General features: G+C 42.4%; 1 pseudogene; it reads left to right on the forward strand.

The window, feature by feature from the left end:
• Window positions 1-234: 234 nt before the first annotated feature.
• LOC147005140 (uncharacterized) lies at window positions 235-24,665 on the forward strand (annotated as a pseudogene).
• Window positions 24,666-24,719: the final 54 nt, after the last annotated feature.

Below are 24,719 nucleotides of genomic sequence, written 5' to 3' on the forward strand. Positions count from 1 at the left end.
CATAGATCGGTGTCTTGCTCAGCCCTCATTGGAGAAGTTTCTTCCTGCAGCTGATGGGAGCAGATTCAGAGACCCACACTCAAACATTACGTGGAGCTTGGGGTACCAAGTGGAAGAAGGAAGGGAAGACTGTAGGAGCCAGAGGGGTCAAGGACACCAGGAGAATACCATCTACAGAATTAACTAAGGAAGCCTCTTACAGACAGGCACAGAAGTGGCTTTCACAGAGCCTGCATGGGTCTGCTCTCAGCCCTCTGCAAATATGTTATAGTTGTGGAGCTTTGGTTTGCTGGACTTCAACCAGTGTGAACAGGGGTATCTCTGACTCTTCTGCCTGCTCTTGGGATCCTTTCCTCCTACTGGGTTGGTTTGTCCAGTTTTGATATGAGGGTTTGTACCTATCCTTATTGCATCTTGTTATGCTGTTTTCAGTTGGTATCACTGGGAGACCTGTTGTTTTCGTAAGGGGACTGGGGGGGGGTAGTGGATCTGGGAGAGAATAGAGGTATGGTCCGGATGTATTATATGGAGATAAATAAAAAGGAAAAGGTTTAAGAACAGAAAAAATAAAGTACCTATATTTGTCTCATCTCTCCTAGTATGTGGAAAGACAATTTGCAGAAATAAATTAATAATCTTCATAGTTCTAAAAATGTCATTTAAGTTACCTTTTTTTCGTGTTTAGCTAAAGATAAGGCTAAGCAGATGATATGTGGGCCACTGAAGCAGGAGAGGGCAACGTGTAAAGTTGACAGTCAGGGTTAATTCAGTTTTAAAACCCTACTTTTCTCATATATTATTTACTTACTTATTTTTTTTTTGAGACAGTCTCACTATATACTTCAAACTGGCTTTGAATTCACTATGTAGGCCACAGGCTAATTTGAACACCAGATCTTCCTGCCTCCACCTTCCAGGTGTGGGATTGCAGGACCTGGCTTTCCCTTTATTGTTTAAAGGAAAACTTATTGGTGATTAAAATGAACATTGAGCAGATATGGCAATCTATAATTCTAGTTATTTGGGAGATTGAGACAGGAGTACCTGGATCAAGGACATGCCTGGATGTAAAATGTGTTCACATCCAACCTGGGCAGTTTAAAGATACCCAGTCTCAAACTAAAAACTGGTCTCGGAATGCAGCTTATATATAGTGCTTCCTAACTATGGTGCTCAGAACTGTGTGCTGTTCCAGGTTCCTCTTCCACTGAATATATCCTCAGGGATTGGCCTTCTAGTTCATCCCAAGGGCCACAGGAGCAAAACAGTTCAGGACTATGACACTGTAATACCATGAGAAATATGTATTTGGTCTCTGGCCCTGGTTCTCAACCCACAGCTTTTGAAATCTGTCTTCACAGTGATAAGAATATACTACAGCTAATGGGAGGGCTGTGTTTGGGACCTCCTGGTCAGGAGCAGGTCTGGTCTTAGTAAATACCAAGATGTAAGCAAGGAGTACATACTTTCAGCTCTGCCTTTATTTCCAACCTCCAGGAAAGAGAGAGGGGCATGCTGAGTCTCTTACCAATAGACAATAATTTAGTTGACAGTGCCTTCAGAAAAACCTAAAAAACTGAGTTCAGAATGTTTCTGCAGGGCACTGAGGCTGGAGACCACAGGGAAGCTTGGGACTTTCCCAGTGGTCCTTCAAGGTGCATATCCTTATTTGATGGTCTTTTCTACATCTTCAGGACTTCTACTTGTGTTGGCTGTTGGGTATTTGAATGACTAGCCAAGGTTTGGAGCCAGTGATTTAGACCACAGACTGGGAGTTTCTTGTTCCTGTTTCTGTCTTGTTCCCTCTGCTTAGAAGTCTATGGAAGTGTTCTATCTCAATCCATGGAGCCAGATGTGATTTATGACAATAACCAAATGACCTTTGAGTTAGAGCAGGGCTCCTCAAATGTAAAGATACATGGAAGTCACCTGTCCTGTTCTACATAGGTCTACAATACAATGCATCTTTCTACACGAAGTTCCCTTTATTTTTGTCCATTTCTTTACAACTATCCAGCTTGACTAACAGCCCCATGCATTTCCATGACAGTTCTGGAAGTTGAGATTCCTATTTCTGCCTCATAGCATACTTGTCTGGAGGTTCCTTACACATCATTTTCTCTTTTTCCTATGCATACAGATGTCCTAAACATGATGTTTTCATGTTCTCTTTACAATGTGTCTGTATCCTTACCTCTATTACTAGATACCACAAAGAAAGCCTTTTACATAGACACTCAACAGGAAAGTCATCAAGGAACAACACAGACTGAGCTTCAGGTTGGTTCCACAAATCTAGACCTTCTACTGACTGGGTGCAAGGGAATCAGCTCTTATGGGAAGTTGGAGAACTTCTTACAGGGCCATAAGATCAAATCTCAGGCCAAAACACTTGAATGATTTTGCCTAGCATCTTTTCTCTGTTCAGATGTGGAGTTTAGGACATTGCTATAGATTTCTCATTCTGAGGACTATGTACTCTTGGATCATCTAACTCCCCTTATCCTGCATGGCACAGAAGCAGTAGCAAGGCTGAGATTTGTTGAGAGAAAGATCTCATCACTGGGTGTCTCTGATGGTTTTCTTGATGAGTTAGAGGCAAGAGTTTCTTTAGGGAGGCCAGTGCATGCATGATTGCTCTGGCTGTTTGGTGGTAGTGAGTCACTGTCCGTCTGATTCCTGGATTTTTCTTAACACCAAAATTCTTATTTTCTGGATTCCAAATAAAACCGGGAGAAAGTATGGATACAACATGTACAAAATTATTCTAACATTTCAAGTGTAGACAGTTCTTCCCTTCAAAATTTGTCCAAATAATGGGAACAGAACACCCATGGAAAGAGTTACAGAGACAAAGTTTGGAGCTGTGGCAAAAGGATGGACCATCTAGAGACTGCCGTATCCAGGGATCCACCCCATAATCAGCTTCCAAATGCTGACACCATTGCATACACTAGCAAGATTTTGCTGAAAGGATGCAGATATAGCTGTCTCTTGTGAGACTATGCCAGGGCCTGGCAAACACAGAAGTGGATGCTCACAGTCAGCTAGTGGATGGATCACAGGGCCCCCAATGTAGGAGCTGGAGAATGTACCCAAGGAGCTGAAGGGATCCGCAACCCTATGGGTGGAACAACATTATGAACTAACCAGTACCCCGGAGCTCTTGACTCTAGCTGCATATGTATCAAAAGATGGCCTAGTCGGCCATCACTGGAAAGAGAGGCCCATTGGACATGCAAACTTTATATGCCCCAGTACAGGGGAACGCCAGGCCCCCCCCCAAAAAAACTGGGAATGGGTGGGTAGGGAAGTGGGGGGGGAGGGTATGGGGGACTTTTGGGATAGCATTGGAAATGTAATTGAGGAAAAGATGTAATAAAAATTATTTTAAAAAAATACCAAAATTTGTCCAAATAAAATCAACCCTGGTTCAAAGTTCTTGCTCAGCCATCTGGAAGAAATCCATTCACCGTCATTGTATGGACCTGCACTGTCACTCCTCCAGGCTTCCTACACTGTGACAATGAGAGAGGAGTCTGTGAGCAGTTAGTCTTGCATCACATGTATTCTGATGGGTAAAGCATGTCACAGGATGCTTCAATAAAATTCACCCAGTATTGCTGCTCTAACAGGCCTAGAGACAGACCACAGCATAACAGCCTTCTAAGTAGATCAATGCTGTGCTTTGGGCTCTTGTACTCACAGTGCTGAATGCCAGACTGTCTCTATGAACATTATACAACCTCGATCCAAGGTCTTGTCTGGGGGTAATATCTGGCAATGCGTCTTCCACTCCTGGTAAATCTCCCAGTGCTCTGTTCTCCCCTCGTGGAAGTAGGTATTTGTCTGAAGTTTTGACCTTGCAGCATAGCCATATAAAAAAAAATCACCATAAAAGGAGTTAAACATTGCAAACAAAAATATCATAAAGTTTTAAATAAAGTTACAATTCAGAGTTGGGCTGCATGCAGAACTATCATTGGCCAAATTCATATGCAACACATAGACTGTAGGCTGGACTCAACCTGTTTGAGGCATCTAGCTGTCTAGAAATTGTCTAGCCTTCATCCTTTCTTTTCTGCCCTTTCCCCCATAGATGTGGTTTATAGTTGAAGGGAAGGGAAGCTAATCTGTGAGTGCCTATGATGAGTCTCATTCATCCTGTGGCAAGCTACAGAGAACCACAGCCCATGTCCTGAAGACTTGACACAAAAGAAATACAAAGTATGTCAATAATGATTTTATTCAATAGTTCTACGCTCAAATAATATTTTAGCTATTAACCTTGGATTAAATACACATATTAAAATTCTGATATACTTTGTCAAGGGTCCACTAGAAAATTTAAAATTCATACTTGGTTCATACTCTGTTTCTGCTAAGAGGGATGTTTTCTGTCCAGTGTCTTCCTTTTGAATCTTTGAATAAATCTAGGCTAGGGAGAAGAAAAGTGAAGTGGGCCAAGAGCATCTCACTACTTACTACTCATCGGTGCTGATGCACAAATGGACATCAGGGCCCTCTGTGCCCTGTCTCTGCTCTCCAGGAGCCTAGATATCCTGGCCAGGAGGTTGTGTAGGATTCATCTCTTGAATGTTGGAGGAGGGAAGAGAAAGCATTCCTCCTGGTCTACCTCTTGTGTTTAGCACTGAGAACAGGACCAGTAAGATGTGAGCTGATGTCTTCACTTCACTTATTCTTGATCTTCTTTCCAAGTTTACAGATAAGGAGGTTGAAACCCAGAGAGGGCAAGCATTCCCCAAAGACAGAGTGACTTACAAGAAAGAGAAGCATCCTGGGTTCCCCAACACTCAACAATATCTACCTAGTCTTCTAAAGAGAGGTGGAAGCAGGAGGCAGGCAGGGAATAATGTGCCAAACGAATGGGGCCATCCCACCATCCTGGTTTTCTGCATGTTTGCTGGAGTGACTATGATTTATGGCCAGTGATGTGAGTTCAACCTCACCCCTCCTTTATTCATAAATGACTGTGATTTACATTTCTGCTGCCTTTTCATCTTTAGTTATTTAGAGTAAAACGATTCTAGGGGTCCCTGAGATGGCTCAGCAGGTTCATGTGCTCCCTGCCAGACCTGACAGGCTGAGTACAATCTCTGGGGTCCACATGGTAGAAAGAGGGACTAAGTCCTCCATTCTTCACATGTACACTATAACACACACACACACACACACACACACACACACACACACACTAATAATAATAATAAAGAAAAGGCTATTTCAATGATGATGTTTTCCTTTATATATTTAATGCATTACTACAGTTATTTTTCAGGTTTTTCACCCTGGTGAGACAAAGCAAGCTTCAAAGATAGGAGCAAAAGAGCACCAGCCACATTCCTGTGCTGTCACATCACCTCTGCCTCCATGACAGAGCTCCCCAAGGGGAGAGCCTAGGCACTGAGCCTCTGTCAAAGCACCAGCTGCACTCCGCTATGGGAGCCGCCCCTCCTCAGGAAGGTCGATGCTTTTTCTTTAATCAAACACAGACCAGCTCATGTGAAAAGGTTCTGTGAGCCTTCAGGGAATGGAGAGATGCTGAAAGACATGAGATCCAGCAAAATTCCATGTGAGCTCCCCTTACAGAGCTGGTTTCTTCTGCCTTCCTCCTCAGTTGGGGGAATCACACTGCATTTCTCCACTAGCAACTCTAAAAAGAGTTTTGTATTTCTCTGTGGACTTTTCTGAACACTGGAGTCTTTCTCCTTGGCTTTATCTGCAAGTGACAATAGAGGTTTTGCAATCAGCTCAGGTGCCTGGGCTGCAGGGAGTTAAACTCAAGGGATGGTCCAGCTAACTTCAATTGCGCCACAGTGCAATACAGTCCGAGAGGGCCAAGGAGAAGACCTGAGTTCTGCAGTCTCTTTGGTGCTTGCCGGAGGGAGGAACACGGCATAGAACAGTCCAGCTAGAAAGATAGCTCTGTCTGCATCTGTCCATTCACTGTGAGCACATCTCCAAGGAGAATTAGGCCCAAGAGAAGCGGCTAAGTAAACACCGGACGGCAGATGACATTCTGACAGGCCTTAATTATCACATGGTCATGGTTGCTTAGTACGTGCTATTTTTATTTACTTATTTTATGTGTCTGTTCATGTGTGCAGATGTACATGAGTGTGTGCACATATGTGTGTGTGTTTGTGCATGTGGAAGCCAGAGAACATTCTCAGATATTATGGCACTTTAAGTGCTGGTCACCTAGTTATGTGAAATGGACTCCACTGGCTTGGAGCCTGCTGGTTAGGCTAGGCTGGCAGCCAGCAAGCTCCAAGGATCTGCCTGGCTCAGTCTCCCCAGCAGAGATTCTAAGTGTATGCACCCCATGCCTCACTTCCCCCTGCTCCCAAGAGTCCTGGGATTAGAACTCAGGTCTGGATGTTGGTACAACAAGCACATTATGAACTGAGCTATCGCCCTGGCCTGGCTGTTCAACTTGTGAGAAACTGCTTTGTGCCATTAACATTGCTTATGAGTGTTCTCTCTTTAGAGGTATCTTTTATGGCTGGCTTACCTAGCATTGCTTTGCTGAGACTGGATGCTAGCCAGCCAGGCCAGGCCTCTTGCTTAACTGTAAAGAACACGTTCTGCGGGATATCTACCCTTCAATAAAACAAGAATTGTGTTTCATATGATTTTTTTTTAATGTGTAAAATTTGCCTGGGGTTGATTTTTTGGAAGTCAGGAATGTAGAAAGCATTATTACCATGCTCTGGAGAGAAAGAATTTAAAAATCTGAGTGTGGGAGGGAAGGAAGCCAGAGGGAAAAAACAAAAGAGAAAAGTCTGCTAGCATCTCAGCAGGGGGTGAGGCAGAGCAGAGAAAATGCCACAGAGCTGGAGTGGCCAAAGGACTTGCCACACACCAAAATGTTCTAATGTACAATTTAAGATGCTTGGTGTCTTCACTGATGTCAGCTAACCCTCCATCTTCTCAGAATCCCCTCCAAATACACAAGACAGTACACATCATCCTGTGCATACCCCAGGTTCCCCAAAGAGCTGTTGCTGGTGCCCTTGTAGTTTTGTTGGAGGTAAGAGAAGGCTTGAGTTGTCCCTCTGCATCAAGATGATACAGACTGGGTTCAACAGAATCAGCACCTTAGAGACAGATGGCCACAAAGATGCAACTGGCTCCCACTTTTTAAAAATATCAGTAGAAATTTCAAGATGTGTAAAATCCAGGGCAAGGAATGCTGTCTAAAAACCAAGGTGGACAGCACTTAACACTACAAGATGGTCTGCTGGCCTCCACAGGCATATGCACAGATACATAAGCATGCAATAAAACAAAGGAGTCAGCTCCATCAAGATTCTAGACTCTGGAGGAATGCAGGAGAAATTCCTAGTTACCTGGTTATTTGGACAAAGTTTCACCTCAGGCCTCTTTCTCCTCACCTCTCCAACTCTCTCTCTCTCTCTCTCTCTCTCTCTCTCTCTCTCTCTCTCTCTCTCTCTCTCTCTCTTTTTCTCTGTCTGTCTGTCTGTGTGTCTGTCTCTCTCTCTCTTTCATCTTAAGGCTGTATATAGAAATTCACACTTGATGTTAATCAAGAAAATCCACATGAGTGTATGAATCATGCTATATGAAGATGGAAAAATTTACACGAACCCTTTCTAAGGAGTTTTTCCTGGTAAAGAGGGTGAGGTGGGGGCTAGAGGGATGGAGTGTGCCACATGTTCTCTATTTGATGAAAGAACTTCTCCATTGTCCATTGCTCGATTTTAGAGCAGTAAATCTCTATAGGAGATATAGAACTATATAAGTTAGTATAAATCATTTGTGTGTGTGTGTGTGTGTGTGTGTATATAATTCTGAGGAATAAATTGTTCACTCCCAGACCACAGTCAAACAAGTTCATGAACATGTTGGCACACCAGCCCAGAGCTTCCCCAGCTCTTAAGGGGAGCAGATTTGCTATTGTGTTGCCTGTTGGTGCTGTCCTTATGGCATATAGAAAAATAAACCAGAAATCTATGCTATGGCTACTCTGTTAATAAACTCACTGATGTACAATGACTAGGGGAATAGAATGTGAAAATGTGCAGAGCCTTGGAATGTGTAACATGTCTGACTGTCATTATCAGCAAGAAAGGCGAGAGACAAAATTATTCTTTTTAGGATATTAGCTTCTAGTCAATTATTTTTAAAAACCAGAGAAATCATTTGGAGCTCGAGAGATGGCTTGGCAGTTAAGCCTGTGCACTGCTCTTGCAGAGGATCCCAGGTTGGTTCCCACAGCTTGACTCACATTTTATAGTTGATGCTGGGAGACAGGATATGTTGAAGCACACACAGCTAACTCTGGCTTCAGGACCAGTCTCCTCTGGTTTTGCTGGGTGTCTCTACTTTGCCTGATACTAATGGTCCAGTCTTTGTACATCCTTCTGAATACCTGTGCATACCCAGGAATCCCTCCAACAGATCTCATGATACAAACCTACATTCCTACTTACTACTTCTGTGTCATCTTTGGTTTAGGAGGAGTTGTCAAACTTCTTGTTTAGAAATCAAACACAACTGACTCTGCTCAGTTGTTATAGATTATGCTTTCTATGCTTTGTGGATGCCCCGGTGCCTCCTTGTGACATCTTAGCTCTTCAGACTTCTTCCCGTATGCTTTTCTTCTCTAAGTTCCCATCTTAATCCTTCTCATTCAGTGAGAACTTGCTGTGAGAGATGTGGAGAAACAGCAACACTATTCTAATGTGTCTTAGTTCAAAATTGAAAGAATAGTTAGTAAGTTCAATGTCATAAACCTGTAAAGAGTTGAATAGCTTGTACATAGTCCTGCTCACTGACAGAACTACTCCATGAAGAAACTGTGAAGAACTTTTTGCCTTTAACCAGAGTTCCAGACATACACTGTAAAGTAAAAATAAAATTGAGTTGAAAGCAGTTTGTGCATAAAGATAGTAACTGCTATCTTTGGTTAGTGTAGGATGAAAGGGGCAGCCCTTGATGCATCCAACAACAGGAAAGGATTAGCTAAGCTTGATGTGTCTACTGATGGATACTATGAAACCACTAAAAATGATGACAATTTTAATATATATTTATAATAATATATATTTACAATGTTTAGTCTCAGTTTCTCTAAAAGCTAAAGGGATTTCTTAAACAAATAAAAACATAGTATCAGTAGAGCAAGGAAGTTGGCAAAAGCAGCCTAGAGACAGCAGCACCACACCAGACACTGGAATGCACGTTTATGGTTGATAACTGAGTTACATAGTGGGGAAAGCTGAACCCTGGGCCTTATGTTGCCAGTTAGTGAATGTCCTGACCACCTGGTAGAAGAGTGGGGTTTTACGTTCAGTGGAGGTGACACCAGATTCCAGGCTTGGATATGACAACATTGGAATTGCAGCCGGAGTGTCACGGTGAGTGGGGGAAATGGTGTCAGAGTGGTGACCATGCACAGAACTGAACATCTTAGCACCTGTGGTGATGATTCCTGACTGTGAACTTGATTAGAGTTGGAAATAAGTAACAGACAAGATCTTGGCAGATCTGTAGGGTTGCTCTAGAAAGGATTAACTAATGGGAGATGATTTTCTCCAAGAGAAGACAGTACATCCAATGGGTGGCTCATGGATATGGAGAATCAGGAAAACTAAGCCCTGACTCTTGCCTCAACCCCATTGCCTGATTCTTTTGCTATGCAGAAGATTCTTCATTTGATAGAATCCCAGTTGTTGTGTCTTTTTGTTGTTTGTTTGTTTGTTTGTTTGTTTTTGGCATTTGTTACCCATGTTTGGGGGGGTGTCTTACAGTCTTATAGTGATACCAGTGCTATTGTGGGTGGTAATATGTATTCATGCATCTATGTGCTCATGTGAGTTTGCAGTTTGTATGTGTGTGCACATGTGCATTTGCATGTGCGTGTAAGAACCCAAGGAGGTCAGAGATGGATGACAGGTGTCTTCCTCGGACACTTTCCACTATTGATTATTTATTTATTTATTTATTTATTTATTTATTTATTTATTTTTGAGCCAGGGTCTGTCACTAACCATGGAGTTCATCAGTTGAGACAGGCAGGCAGGCCACAGAGCTCCAGGGATCTGCTTATCACTCTCTGCCTTTGTTCCTTGCTGGTGAGAAAACCTATTGATGCTGCCTCCATTCATCACTGACATCGGGCTCCAGTTTCTTTGCCCTTTCAATGTGGACTCGAGACCGATTACTCTGCAGGATTCTTGCTTCAGATTAGAATTATGAAGACACCCACCTTTGTGGGCTGGATAGCAATTCATTCCTCGGTCGTTCCAGTGTGCAAAAGGGCATGTTCAGACTTGGTAGCTCTTATTATGTAAGCTAATCTAGAGAGTCCTGCTTTACAATATATGTACGTACACACACACACACACACACACACACACACACACACACACACTTTATGAGTCTCTTTTAATAACTATGCTTGAATGCTAGTTGACAAGCTGATGACAGGAAGTAGGAAAATTACCCAGGTAATTATGAACCCAGCACGTTCAGAAGGAAACTACAGATCCCAGTGCTGGCTGACAGGAAGTGTCTCGAATAATGATCAGGTCTGATATCTGTCACTCTGTGACAATGTCCTCAACTTGAGTAGCTTGAACACCTAAGGAGGGTCCAAGTGGCTTTTTAATGCCTGATTCTCAAGGAAGACCAGTCAAGCAGGGGTCACCAGACTTTCACATAAACCACGTCAATAGGAAAGACAGTGCCCAAAATACACCACAAGCAAAGATAAAAACAGCACAACTAATAGAAGTTTCTAAGAAGGCAAGCTATGGCATTATTTACATGAAAACCTTAAAGAACTGTTCAGAAATGATTTTTAAAAGAATTTATAAAAATAAATATGGGGCAAAACATTGAAAATTCAACAAAAGTTTTGGCAGGTCTACCTGAGGACACCTCCCAGGAATTAGAACAGATACAAAGGTAGATAAAGAGCAAAGACATTTCAGAAAGAGGGAAAACAGGAAAAAGAAAAAAAAGAAGAAAGTAGGTGACATGGATGGAAAAGACCACTGTCACTACAAAGAAAAGAAAAGAAAGAAAGAAAGAAAGAAAGAAAGAAAGAAAGAAGGAAAGAAAGAAAGAAGGAAAGAAAGAAAGAAAGAAAGAAAGAAAGAAAGAAAGAAAGAAGAAAGAAAGAAAGAAAGAAAGAAAGAAAGAAAGAAAGAAAGAAAGAAAGAAAGAAAAGTGAAACAACTTCCAAAGCCTCTACCTTCAAACTGTTTGCAAATGTCATGGGTACAGTGTTTTGCCTGTATGAATGTCTGTGCACAAACATGTGTGTGCAGTGCCTGAGGAGACCAGAAAAGGGAAGAAGATGCGCTGGAACTGGAGTTGCAGATGATTGTGCTTCACCATGTGGGTGCTGGGAATTGAACTCAGGTCCTTTGGAAGATCAGCAGGTGCTTTTAAAGTGCTGTGCCATCTCTCCAGCCCCCTCCAAAAATCCATTTATCAAGTAAGGTATATTGAAGTGAAACTTCAGAAGCCCAAAATAAAAATGGATTCTAAAACTTTCTGAATGCAGACAGAGAGTAGGAACCAGAATAATGACTCACACTTCCTGGTGGCAACAATTGGGTCTTTCTGACGCAGGAGCTACTTGTTATTGAGAGAAAAATGACTTCTGTTCCAGACTCTAGATTTAGTACACAGTTATTCAAATGTGGCATCAGAATCAAGATGCTTTCAGGCATTCAAAGTCTCAAAAAAATCTTACTTTTCATACACTTTTATCAAACTAGAATAAGTTAAGAGGTAGGGGATATGGTACCCCAGAAAGAGTCATCAAACACAGCAGAGAGGGGAGGACATTCCCAGAATGGTGAAGAGGCCTTGGGGAAGAAAGGTCTCAGCAGACCTTGGCAGCACCTAGCCTGACTGGAACCGAAAGAGAACACTAGGAAAAGATTTTCCAACTAAGAAACTACACAGACTCTACTAATGTCTGTGTTATATGCAAGGGCTTGGAAGATAATGGCATTGAGAACATTGAAAATGATGTCTTTTAAAGATACAGCAGTCATCAGCCTGAGGGGAAAAAAGGTTGACAAGGGTCAGCCAAGGAACAATGCCCAACATGAAATGAACTTAGTCAAATAAACATTGAATACTGAACAATCAGACATTACTATCTACTATACTGGGGCAGTGAAAGAGGAGAAAGTGTGTGAGTGTGTGTGTGTGTGTGTGTGTGTGTGTGTGTGTGTGAGAGAGAGAGAGAGAGAGAGAGAGAAAGTCTTTGTGTAAGAGATAGAGATAGTGTCTGGGTTTGGTGGTTGTTTATGGGATGGATCCCCAAGTGGGGCAGACTATGAATGGCCATTCCTTCAGTCCCTGCTCTGAATTTTGTAACTCCTTCCATGGGTAATTTTGTTTCCCCTTCAAAGAAGGATTCTGAGCTTCTGGGCTAATATCCACTTATCAGTGAGTGCATATCATGTGTGTTCTTTTGTGATTTTCTTACTTCACTCAAGATGATATCCTCCAGATCTATTCATTTGTCTAAGAATTTCATAAACTCATTGTTTTTAATAGCTGAGTAGTACTCCAGACACTATGGCAGATGCCAACAAGAGTCTGCTGACAGGAGCCTGATATAGCTGCCTCCTGAGGGCCTCTGCCAGTGCCTGGCAAATACAGAAGTGGATGCTCACAATCATCCATTGGACGGAGCACAAGGTCCCCAATGAAGGAGCTAGAAAAAGTACCTGAGGAGCTGAAGGGGTCTGAAGCCCCATAGGAGAAACATCAATATGAACTAACCAGTACCCCAAGAGCTCCTTGGAACTAAACCACCAATCAAAGAAAACACATGGTGGGACATGTGGCTCTAGGTATATATGTAGCAGAGGATGGCCTAGTCAGTCATCACTGGGAGAAGAGGCCCTAGGTCCTCTGTAGGTTCTATGCCCCAGTATAGGGGAATGCTGGGGCCAGGAATGGGAGTGGGTGGGTTGGGGAGCAGCGGGAAGCAGGGGAAGCAGGGAGAGGATAGGGGATTTTTGGAGGTGAAACTAGGAAAGGGGATAACATTTGAAATGTAAATAAAGAAAATATCTAATAAAAAAGAGATAGAGATAGATAAGTAGAAAGAAAGAGAAAGCAGTAAGCAATATGTAAAACAGCAAAATTAAGAAATATCTATTGTGCTTCATGCGAGAATGCTGCTTGTCTTCTAGTGTTGATTTCCTTCAGAGAATGGAGCAGGCACAGAGCTGCAAAGCCCTAGCTCATGGCTGCTGCTGAAGTTGTAGGAGCCCCATCTGTGGGACTCCTGAGACTTAAGATGATAGACTCCACAGCCTGTAAAGAGAAGGTCAGCTTTCCTGTGAATATTACAGATTACTAGGCATGTCCTAGGAGTTAGAGTAGCAGGGGGAAGGGCAGGGTCTTGGTGATAAGTGACTTTGCTATACAGAGAGGGTTCTTTGTGACATGCAAATCAAGGGAAAACCCCATTTCATGAACTTCAGTAGGAGGATGGAAACCAAGCCCTTTAAAAAAGTGATTTTGCTTTTTGGGATAGAAGAGGGCAGAATGAAGCAAAGGGCACTGGGGAGAGGGGGAAGGGTGCACACAAAGAAGATCCAGGATCTTTTCCAGGGATAGGATATATAAGGGCTTTTAGGGATAGGGATGGAAAGGAATAATTGGTCATAAAATAGTACCTAATTATTATGGGAAGGGATGAACGGTCATCTTATAGTATTTAATTATCATGAGGGTAGGAGGCCAGAGCAAGACTTGTGTGCTGAGTTATGCAGTGCTTGCAGAGAGTAAGGCATAAGGTCATTTTTCAGATAAGGCCTTGCATCTGTGCTCAGGGACACTCTCCAGACATGGTCAGTCAGAGAAAGGGAAGCCCTACTGAGAAAGGGAGCCCTCCACTTTGCACCAAGCTCAGAGAGCCATCTGGACTTGGGGTGAGGACTGCAACCTTAATAGCAGGGTTCTCCAACACATGCCCACAGGCCAATCTCATCCAAACAATTCCTGAGTTAGAGTGTATTGCCAGGTGGTTCAAGATGGTGTCAAGCTATCAGTTCAGCCTAGCCATCATGCAAGTTGAACCTTCAATGAGGGAGTCGAGGCGCAGAGTTGTTTGTTCATGGTCAGCTAGAGCCTTGTACTGGCTATTTTTGTGTCAACTTGACACAGCTGGAGTTATCACAGAGAAAGGAGCTTCAGTTGAGGAAATGCCTCCATGAGATCCAACTGTAAGGCATTTTCTCAATTAGTGATCAAGGGGGAAAGGCCTCTTGTGGGTGGGACCATCCCTGGGCTGGTAGTCTTGGGTTCTATAAGAGAGTAGGCTGAGCAAGCCAGGGGAGGCAAGCCAGTAAAGAACATCCCTCCATGGCCTCTGTATCAGCTCCTGCTCCCTGACCTGTCTGAGTTCCAGTCCTGACTTCCTTTGGTGATGAACAGCAGCATGGAAGTGTAAGCCGAATAAACCCTTTCCTCCCCAACTTGCTTCTTGGTCATGATGTTTGTGCAGGAATAGAAACCCTGACTAAGACAAGCCTTTATCTGACTCTTCAATCCTCTCTGTCCTCAAGATTGTTATACCCAATATAAGTAGGCCTTTTGGCTGTAGCGCTCATGCCTCTCAGAGTGAAAGAACATTCTATCCACTGACGTTGTTCATTTGTTCAATCAATGGTTACCATGGTTAATACTATTAAATATTTGATTCTCCATGATTTACATCAAGTAGCAAGTCAATTAAGATCCCCAGATAATCTATGTTTTGGTATACTGGTATGCATAAATGCAAATTCCATCTGGTGACTATGAACTCTAAGGAAAGAAATTCCTTTTAAAGTTGTGTTTTATCATTAGAGAATGCCCATTAACCTGGAACAACTCCCAGAAGCCATTAGAGCTAGGGTCAGCAAGCTAATATTCATATCCAAATCCAGTATACTGTTTGCTTTTCTAAATAAAATACAGTCATTTCCATTCCTTGGTATGTAGTAGTATATTTACACATGGCAGAATTGTCTAGTGGTAGGGACTAGAAATATTTAATATTCACACTTTATAGAGTATTTTTGCGGGTTTCTGCTTTAAACCATGGTTTCTTTTGCAGGGCTTGGCTGCTCCTACATTGTTGACTTTTTGTTTGTTTTGCTTGACAGCACTGGGGATTAATCCTGGGCTTGCACACACTACTAGGTAAGTGCTCAGCACTAAGCTACATGCCTTGCACTTGTTAGCTAAACTGAAGTTGGATTTTTTTTTTGCAGTTATTTTATTTTATTTTATTTTGCCAATTTTTTTATTTATTTATTTATTTATTTATTTATTTTTAATATTTTTATTACATATTTTCCTCAATTACATTTCCAATACTATCCCAAAAGTCCCCCATAGCGCCCCCCACTTCCCTACCCACCCATTCCCATTCTTTTGGCCCTGGCATTCCCCTATATTGGGGTATATAAAGTTTGCAAGTCCAATGGGCCTCTCTTTCCATTGATGGCCGACTAGGCCATCTTTCGATACATATGCAGCTAGAGACAAGAGCTCCAGGGTTCTGGTTAGTACATCATGTTGTTCCAACAATAGGGTTGCAGATCCCTTTAGCTCCTTGGGTACTTTCTCTAGCTTCTCCATTGGGAGCCCTGTGATACATCCAATAGCTGACTGTGAACATCCACTCCTGTGTTTGCTAGGCCCCGGCATCGTCTCACAAGAGACAGCTATATTTGGGTCCTTTCAGCAAGATCTTACTAGTGTATGCAATGGTGTCAGCGTTTAGAAGCTGATTATGGGACGGATCCCTGGATACAGCAGTCTCTAAATGGTCCATCCTTTCATCACAGCTACGAACTTTGTCTCTGTAACTCCTTCCCTGGGTGTTTTGTTCCCAATTCTAAGAAGGTGTACAATGTCCACACTTTGGTCTTCATTCTTCTTGAGTTTCATGCGTTTATCAAATTGTATCTTATATCTTGGGTATCCTAAGTTTTGGGCTAATATCCACTTATCAATGAATACATATTGTGTGAGATCTTTTGTGATTGTGTTACTTCACTCAAGATGATGCCCTCCAGGTCCATCCATTTGGCTAGGAATTTCATAAATTCATTCTTTTTAATAGCTGAGTAGTACTCCATTGTGTAAATGTACCATAATTTCTGTATCCATTCCTCTGTTGAGGGACATCTGGGTTCTTTCCAGCTTCTGGCTATTATAAATAGGGCTGCTATGAACATAGTGGAGCATGTGTCCTTTTTACCGGTTGGGACATCTTCTGGATATATGCCCAGGAGAGGTATTGCTGGATCCTCCGGTAGTACTATGTCCAATTTTCTGAGGAACCGCCAGACTGATTTCCAGAGTGGTTGTACAAGTTTGCAATCCCACCAACAATGGAGGAGTGTTCCACTTTCTCCACATCCTCGCCAGCATCTGCTGTCACCTGAATTTTTGATCTTAGCCATTCTGACTGGTGTGAGGTGGAATCTCAGGGTTGTTTTGATTTGCATTTCCCTGATGATTAAGGATGTTGAACATTTTTTCAGGTGCTTCTCTGCCATTCGGTATTCCTCAGGTGAAAATTCTTTGTTCAGTTCTGAGCCCCATTTTTTAATGGGGTTATTTGACTTTCTGGAGTCCACCTTCTTGAGTTCTTTATATATATTGGATATTAGTCCCTTATCTGATTTAGGATAGGTGAAGATCCTTTCCCAATCTGTTGGTGGTTTTTTTGTCTTATTGATGGTGTCTTTAGCCTTGCAGAAGCTTTGTAGTTTCATGAGGTCCCACTTGTCAATTCTCGATCTTACAGCACAAGCCATTACTGTTCGATTCAGGAATTTTTCCCCTGTGCCCATATCTTCAAGGCTTTTCCCCACTTTCTCCTCTATAAGTTTCAGTGTCTCTGGTTTTATGTGAAGTTCCTTGATCCACTTAGACTTGACCTTAGTACAAGGAGATAGGAATGGATCGATTCGCATTCTTCTACATGTTAACAACCAGTTGTGCCAGCACCATTTGTTGAAAATGCTGTCTTTCTTCCACTGAATGTTTTTAGCTCCCTTGTCGAAGATCAAGTGACCATAGGTGTGTGGATTCATTTCTGGGTCTTCAATTCTATTCCATTGGTCTATTTGTCTGTCACTATACCAGTACCATGCAGTTTTTATCACAATTGCTCTGTAGTAGAGCTTTAGGTCCGGCATGGTGATTCCACCAGAGGTTCTTTTATCCTTGAGAAGAGTTTTTGCTATCCTAGGTTTTTTGTTATTCCAGATGAATTTGCAGATTGCACTTTCTAATTCGTTGAAGAATTGATTTGGAATTTTGATGGGGATTGCATTGAATCTGTAGATTGCTTTTGGCAAGATAGCCATTTTTACAATGTTGATCCTGCCAATCCATGAGCATGGGAGATCTTTCCATCTTCTGAGATCTTCTAGAATTTCTTTCTTCAGAGACTTGAAGTTTTTATTATACAGATCTTTCACTTCCTTAGTTAGAGTCACGCCAAGATATTTTATATTATTTGTGACTATTGAGAAGGGTGTTGTTTCCCTAATTTCTTTCTCAGCCTGTTTATTCTTTGTGTAGAGAAAGGCCATTGATTTGTTTGAGTTAATTTTATATCCAGCTACTTCACCGAAGCTGTTTATCAGGCTTAGGAGTTCTCTGGTGGAATTTTTAGGGTCACTTATATATACTATCATATCATCTGCAAAAAGTGATATTTTGACTTCATCTTTTCCAATATGTATCCCTTTGATCTCCTTTTGTTGTCGAATTGCTCTGGCTAGGACTTCAAGTACAATGTTGAATAGGTATGGAGAAAGTGGACAGCCTTGTCCGGTCCCTGATTTTAGAGGGATTGCTTCAAGCTTCTCACCATTTACTTTGATGTTGGCTACTGGTTTGCTGTAGATTGCTTTTATCATGTTTAGGTATGGGCCTTGAATTCCTGATCTTTCCAAGACTTTTATCATGAATGGGTGTTGGATCTTGTCAAATGCTTTTTCCGCATCTAAGGAGATGACCATGTGGTTTTTGTCTTTGAGTTTGTTTATATACTGGATTACGTTGATGGATTTCCATATATTGAACTATCCCTGCATCCCTGGGATGAAACCTACTTGGTCAGGATGGATGATTGTTTTGATGTGTTCTTGGATTCGGTTAGCAAGAACTTTATTGAGGATTTTTGCATCAATATTCATAAGGGATATTGGTCTGAAGTTTTCTATCTTTGTTGGGTCTTTTTGTGGTTTAGGTATCAGAGTAATTGTGGCTTCATAGAATGAGTTGGGTAGAGTACCTTCTGTTTCTATTTTGTGGAATAGTTTGTGAAGAACTGGGATTAGATCTTCTTTGAAGGTCTGATAGAACTCTGCACTAAACCCATCTGGTCCTGGGCTTTTTTTAGTTGGGAGACTATTAATGACTGCTTCTATTTCTTTGGGGGATATAGGGCTGTTTAGATCATTAACCTGATCTTGATTCAGCTTTGGTACCTGGTATCTGTCTAGGAACTTGTCCATTTCATCCAGGTTCTCCAGTTTTGTTGAGTATAGCCTTTGGTAGAAGGATCTGATGGTGTTTTGGATGTCTTCAGGATCTGTTGTTATGTCTCCTTTTTCATTTCTGATTTTGTTAATTAGGATGCTTTCCCTGTGCCCTCTAGTGAGTCTGGCTAAGGGTTTATCTATCTTGTTGATTTTCTCAAAGAACCAGCTCCTTGATTGGTTGATTCTTTGAATAGTTTTTCTTGTTTCCACTTGGTTGATTTCACCCCTGAGTTTGATTATTTCCTGCCGTCTACTCCTCTTGGGTGAATTTGCTTCCTTTTGTTCTAGTGCTTTTAGGTGTGTTGTCAAGCTGCTAATGTGTGCTCTCTCTAGTTTCCTTTTGGAGGCACTCAGAGCTATGAGTTTTCCTCTTAAAAATACTTTCATTGCGTCCCATAAGTTTGGGTATGTTGTGGCTTCATTTTCATTGAACTCTAAAAAGTCCTTAATTTCTTTCTTTATTCCTTCCTTGACCAAGGTATCATTGAGAAGAGTGTTGTTCAGTTTCCACGTGAAGGTTGGCTTTCTATTATTTATTTTGTTATTGAAGATCAGCCTTAGTCCATGGTGATCTGATAGGATGCATGGGACAATTTCAATATTTTTATATCTGTTGAGGCCTGCTTTGTGACCAATTATGTGGTCAATTTTGGAGAAGGTACCATGAGGTGCTGAGAAGAAGGTATATCCTTTTGTTTTAGGATAGAATGTTCTGTAGATATCTGCCAGATCCATTTGATTCATAATTTCTCTTAGTTTCACTGTGTCCCTGTTTAGTTTCTGTTTCCATGATCTGTCCATTGGTGAAAGTGGTGTGTTGAAGTCTCCCACTATTATTGTATGAGGTGCAATGTGTGCTTTGAGCTTTACTAAAGTTTCTTTAATGAATGTGGCTGCCTTTGTATTTGGAGCATAGATATTCAGGATTGATAGTTCCTCTTGGAGGATTTTACCTTTGATGAGTATGAAGTGTCCCTCCCTGTCTTTTTTAATGACTTTGGGTTGGAAGTCAATCTTATCAGATATTAGAATGGCTACTCCAGCTTGTTTCTTCATGCCGTTTGCTTGGAAAATTGTTTTCCAGCCTTTCATTCTGAGGTAGTGTCTATCCTTTTCTCTGAGATGAGTTTCCTGTAAGCAGCAAAATGTTGGGTCTTGTTTGTGTAGCCAGTTTGTTAGTCTATGTCTTTTTATCGGGGAGTTGAGTCCATTGATATTAAGAGATATTAAGGAAAAGTAATTGTTGTTTCCTGTTATTTTTGATGTTAAAGTTGGCATTTTGTTCTTGTGGCTGTCTTCTTTTAGGTTTGTTGAGGGATTACCTTCTTGTTGTTTCTAGGGCGTGGTTCTTGTCCTTGTATTGGTTTTTTTCTGTTATTATCCTTTGAAGGGCTGGATTCGTGGAGAGATAATGTGTGAATTTGGTTTTGTCGTGGAATACTTTGGTTTCTCCATCTATGTTAATTGAGAGTTTGGCTGGGTATAGTAGCCTGGGCTGGAATTTGTGTTCTTTTAGTGTCTGTATAACATCCGTCCAGGATCTTCTGGCTTTCATAGTCTCTGGTGAAAAGTCTGGTGTAATTCTGATAGGCTTGCCTTTATATGTTACTTGGCCTTTTTCTCTTACTGCTTTTAGTATTCTATCTTTATTTAGAGCATTTGTTGCTCTGATTATTATGTGTCGGGAGGTATTTCTTTTCTGGTCCAGTCTATTTGGAGTTCTGTAGGCTTCTTGTATGTTCATGGGCATCTCTTTCTTTAGATTTGGGAAGTTTTCTTCTATAATTTTGTTGAAGATGTTTGCTGGTCCTTTGAGTTGAAAATCTTCATTCTCATCCACTCCTATTATCCGTAGGTTTGGTCTTCTCATTATGTCCTGTATTTCTTGGATGTTTTGAGTTAGGATCTTTTTGCATTTTACATTTTCCTTGATTGTTGTGCCGATGTTCTCTATGGAATCTTCTGCACCTGAGATTCTCTCTTCCATCTCTTGTATTCTGTTGCTGATGCTGGTATCTATGGTTCCAGATTTCTTTCCTAGGGTTTCTATCTCCAGTGTTGCCTCATTTTGGGTTTTCTTTATTGTGTCTACTTCCCTTTTTAGGTCTAGTATGGTTTTGTTCATTTCCATCATCTGTTTGGATGTGTTTTCCTGTTTTTCTGTAAGGACTTCTACCTGTTTGATTATGTTATCATGTTTTTCTTTAAGGATTTGTAACTCTTTAGCAGTGTTCTCCTGCAATTCTTTAAGGGATTTTTGTGCTTCCTCTTTATTGTCTTCTGCCTTTTTATCAGTGTTCTCCTGCATTTCTTTAAGTGTGTTATTAAAGTCCTTCTTGAAGTCCTCTATCATCATCAGGAGATATGCTTTTAAATCCGTGTCTAGGTTTTCCGGTGTGTTGGGGTGCCCTGGACTGGGCGAAGTGGGGGTGCTGGGTTCTGATGATGGTGAGTGGTCTTGGTTCCTGTTAGTAAGATTATTACGTTTACCTTTCGCCATCTGGTAATCTCTGGGGTTAGTTGTTATTGTTGTCACTGTTTAAAGATTGGAGCAGAAGCTGTGTTCCACTCACCAGCAGTCTCTAAATCCTGCGGCGGGGGTCGTGGGTAGCTGACGGTACCCCGGTGCTGGTCCAGCCGGAAGAGGCCTGTGGTCCTACTCAGGCCGTTTTTCTGCTTCCGTAACTAATGCAGTCTCTGGTCCCGCGCAATTGGATTGGAGCAGAAGCTGTGTTCCACTCACCAGCAGTCCCAAAATGCTGCGGCGGGGGTCGTGGGTAGCTGGTGGGTGTCAGGCAACCCTGCGCTCCCGCTACCCCGGCGCTGATCCAGCCGGATGAGGCCTGTGGTCCTACTCAGGCCGGTTTCTGCTTCCCTAACTAATGCAGTCTCAGGTCCCGCGCAATTGGATTGGAGCAGAAGCTGTGCTCCACTCACCAGAAGTCTTAAGATCCTGTGGCGGGTGTTGTGGGTAGCTGGCGAGTGTCAGCAGACCCTGCGCCCCAGCTGCCCAGGTGCTTTTCTGACCGGAAGAGGGTTGTGGCCCTATGTAGGCCGGATTTCTCTCTCCCCAACCAGAGCAGTCTCAGGTCCCGCGTGATTGGACTGGAGCAGAAGCTGTGTTCCACTCACCAGCAGTCCCAAAATCCTGCGGCGGGGGTCGTGGGTAGCTGGCGGGGGTCGTGGGTAGCTGGCGGGTGTCAGGCAACCCTGCGCTCCCGCTACCCCGGCGCTGATCTGGCCGGATGAGGCCTGTGGTCCTACTCAGGCCGGTTTCTGCTTCCCTAGCTAATGCAGTCTCAGGTCCCGCGCAATTGGATTGGAGCAGAAGCTGTGTTCCACTCACCAGCAGTCCCAAAATCCTGCGGCAGGGGTCGTGGGTAGCTGGCGGGTGTTAGGCAACCCTGTGCTCCCGCTACCCCGGCGCTGATCCAGCCGGATGAGGCCTGTGGTCCTACTCAGGCCGGTTTCTGCTTCCCTAACTAATGCAGTCTCAGGTCCCGCGCCTTATTTTGCCAATTATGTCTCTTCAGCTTCAGAAATATCCAGGGATAGAAAGGCATTAGGGATAAAAGTTTATAAATATTAACTGTACGAATTGTTTTTAGGGATATTTAGAACACAGAATTCTGGGCTTCTTCTCAGAGTTGTGGTTTAATAGGTTGGAGCAGGGTTGGCAATGGGTGTTCTGGTGCACATAGAGATGCTGAGGATGGCTGAATAAAATGGAACCGATGACTCAGTTTGCCTATGTGACCTTGGGTGAAAACCTTTGCCGAGCCTTGTTTAACTTGTACAAAGTAGAACAGCACTTCTTCCTCTACATGGAGTTCTGGGGAACAGATGAAGTAAAGTTTATAAAACGCCCCACACTGTGTATACGCACAAGGCTGATACTAATTTCCTGTGCTTCACTGGAGAATCCCGTGCCTTGGCAGCACAGCAGTCAGATTCTCTTTATGTTGCTTTGTGTGTTACATTTCCATTTCTCCTCATTTTAATTTTGCTTTTGTCAAATGCATCCTTAATTTACCAGTTGTTTTCTGTTGCCTGAAAGCTGTGGGGGATTTTGAAGAAGAAATTGCAAACTTGTTCTAGGGAACTACCCAGAAAGATGAATCACCTTGGGAGGCTACTTAGTAACAAGTTGGTTGATTTAATTGTTGTGACATATCAACTGACTTCTGGAGTGATAGATTTGGGCTTACAGACCCAGAGGATGCAGCCCATCACCGTAGAGGAGCTGTGGTGGCCAGAGCAGCCCTGACTGTGGCAATGGGAATTTACACTGTAGCATCTTCACAAGTTGGTGGAACAGGAAGAAGAGAGCAGGACTAGGGGCAGGGTTGGTGTATCAGTAATCCTACAATCGGGTCCTACAATCTTTTTTTTTTTTTTTTTTTTGGTTTTACAAGACAAGGTTTCTCTGTGTAGCCCTGGCTGTCCTGGAACTCACTCTGTAGACCAGGCTGGCCTCAAATTCAGAGATCTACCTACCTCTGCTTCTGCCTCTGCCTCCCAAGTGCTGGGATTAAAGGCGTGTGCCACCATGCCCGGCTCGGATCCTACAATCTTCCAAACAACACACCCAGTCCAGATGGAGATAGCTAGGTATTCAAACACACAAAGCCATGGATGACATTTCAGTTTCAAAGTACAAGCCACACGATTGGTTTTAATTCTACTAAAACATCATGAATCATGAACCTTCCTACCACTTGCTTTCATAAATAACCTTGAGAGATAATGGGAGGTTAGATGATGTCAGATGACATTTAATCAGAATCTTTCTCCTTAGAAGTGGAAAGACTGGCTAGGCCTCTGCCTTTGCATTTTGAATGACTTTTGAGAAGTCTGTCAGGATTAGAAACTGTGGGTATTGTTATGACCATCCTCTAGCCCTACCTCCAGTAGAGTTCTTGCATGGATCACTTCCATGTCAGAAGCATCTCTCTCTTTGCCTCCTGACAACCTGCTTAGTATCCCAGGAGTTTTCTCTCTACAAGTCAGAAACAACCCGGAAATGGGCAAATGGATAGTTATAGCGAGTCCCCAGCTCCAGGGTACAGTGCTGAGGGTATCACACAGACTTGTTAAGAGGGTCATCAGTGACTTTAGATCTGTTGAAATCTATATATCCACCTTTGAATCTCTTCTTTACTCTTTTTTCCCCTCCTTTTACTGCCCCAGTTTCCCTTTCTTCACTTGAGATTTCTGGAATGAGTCCCAGATGAAACAAACCTGGACCAGCACAACTAGTTCTAAGCAGGAAGCTTTGAATCACCCTATACATTTTAGTCTCACCCTTTGTACAAGAAAAGCTTCAGTTTTAAGATTGTAGATGAGAGAGAGCCAAGACACGGGAAATGGGTTCTGACCTCCCAGACAGGGCTAAGCAGCATGCTGTGTAGTCTTTATTCCCAGGTGAGCATCCTTTATCCTAAGAACCCGTTTACTTTTTTTTCTGCATTGCTGTAACAATCTTACCTAACTCATGTCAAAAATCTGTAAATACTACAAGTGGGAAATTGCAGAAAATCTCGAGGTTTCTCTAAGCATTAGTGCAAAACACAGTTGTTACCAGCCTGCTTGCTGGTAAATAGGGAGATGCAAATTGCTCACAGTAAAAAGCACAATAGCATATGGCCATTAAGCGAAGGGATGACAAGTCCCACCTACAGCTTCAGGGAGCCTCACTGCACTTCAGCCTGATTGTGATGGTTGTTTGATGTATGGACTTGGCTGGGTCACAGTGCCTCAATATGTGGTCAAACATTATATTAGATGTGTCTCCGAAGGTATATGTGCATGAGCTTAACATTTAAATTGGCAGATTTTGAGTAAAGTACATTTCCTTCATTATCCAATCAGTTGAGGCCAGAACAGCACAAAAGGCTGAAGCAAGCAGGATTTTTGCAGAAAAAAAAAAACAAAACAAAACAAAAAACCCTTTGGACTCCTTCAAGCAAGAGTAGCTTGAATACTGTAGCTGATGGGATTGGGTTTGCGAAACGCTGCCTTTTTTGTGACTCTTCATCCGGGTTGGTCCACCTTTCAGGCTTTCCAGTCTCTGTGATTATATGAAAGAGTTCTTTGAAATAACTCTCTTTCTCTCTGAATATGGCACGCTGTTGTATG

The sequence above is a fragment of the Mus caroli genome, unplaced genomic scaffold, assembly GCF_978045245.1.
Source record: "Mus caroli unplaced genomic scaffold, Mus_caroli_1 scaffold_4, whole genome shotgun sequence".
NCBI classification, from domain to species: Eukaryota; Metazoa; Chordata; class Mammalia; order Rodentia; family Muridae; genus Mus; species Mus caroli.